This window comes from Larimichthys crocea, unplaced genomic scaffold (assembly GCF_000972845.2).
Source record: "Larimichthys crocea isolate SSNF unplaced genomic scaffold, L_crocea_2.0 scaffold17821, whole genome shotgun sequence".
Classification (NCBI taxonomy): Eukaryota; Metazoa; Chordata; class Actinopteri; family Sciaenidae; genus Larimichthys; species Larimichthys crocea.
In genome coordinates this window covers 14,942-16,144 of record NW_020852431.1, presented here as the reverse complement: position 1 = coordinate 16,144, position 1,203 = coordinate 14,942, and the positions used below count along the sequence as shown (strand labels likewise).

General features: G+C 37.4%; 1 non-coding gene across 1 annotated transcript; it reads left to right on the top strand.

Annotated features, from left to right (window-relative positions):
- The first annotated feature begins 463 nt into the window (after nucleotides 1-463).
- trnap-ugg (transfer RNA proline (anticodon UGG)) lies at nucleotides 464-535 on the top strand. The gene has a single exon. It is a non-coding gene; the product is annotated as a tRNA-Pro (tRNA).
- The last annotated feature ends 668 nt before the right edge of the window (nucleotides 536-1,203 follow it).

Genomic DNA, 1,203 nt, shown 5'->3' with positions numbered 1-1,203 from the left:
TGTTTTAAATCCATCATTTGGCTACCATTTTTAACAATTTACAGTTTGTTTTTTTGATGTAAATATTTAAAATATTTTTATGGATTTAACGTATATCGTCTCCCCCTGTCCTTGTTTGGGCTAAAAATAGACCGATTATAGACGGGCGAATTTCGGTCTAAACTTAGACTAGACGTCTAATAGACGTCTAATGCTCAGTGGGATTGCTTATACCTGATATTTTCAAATGTGTTCTGTGTGAGCCTACTGCAGATAGTGACAAATCTAACTGCACTGTAATTAATAAACGTTTTATGCCATGAGAAATAAAGGTACACGTTTAAGTAATTTGACAAAACCATGCGGGTTGAAATCTAACACAGAACGAATGCAATTTTACCAGTAGGTGTCATTCTCACACCACAAACAGAAGCTGGCAGTGGGCAGTTCTTGAAATATGTCCGTATCCCTCATTGGCACAAGTGGCTCGTTGGTCTAGGGGTATGATTCTCGCTTTGGGTGCGAGAGGTCCCGGGTTCAAATCCCGGACGAGCCCCTTTTTGGGTTGGCCTTTAATTTCTAGAATTTAAAGCAGCTTTATTGACCTCGTATTAGTACAAATACAACACGTGTAACTCTGTGCAACCAGTGTACTCACAGAGATAGAAACCAAAAAAATAATATTCCATACAAATACAATACAAACAACTTATAGTTCAGGGTAATGTGAAAAACCTCCAAAATTATCCATAACTTCATTTCCCCTTGAAATTTGCATGAACTGAAAGACAAGTCCACTTCAGACATGGTACAATACTGGTTCTTCTTTAGTTTTAGATAAAGTGGAATATAAACAGATATACACATTAGGTGCGAAAGTTGAGTGACAGAGAAACAGATAAGACTCTGTGAGAGTATCCAACCTGAGGCTGCTCCTCTCACCACAATGCAACATCTCATTTACACATTGAATAACAAATGTTTAGGGTCTGTCCACATCACGTGTGCATTCATCAACACTGATGGCCTTAAATGAGCCTTAGCTGAACTTCATTCAACTGTTTTTACATACTGTCTGTGCATCCATGTGTTACACTGATACGTTACAGAGATAAGTGTTCTGCAGGAGTTCTGTATTTAAAATGTTAATATATCCATTAAAATCACCTTTCCTGAACAAGTTGAAGAAACAAAAATGTAAAAACATTGTGGCTTCACCATCAG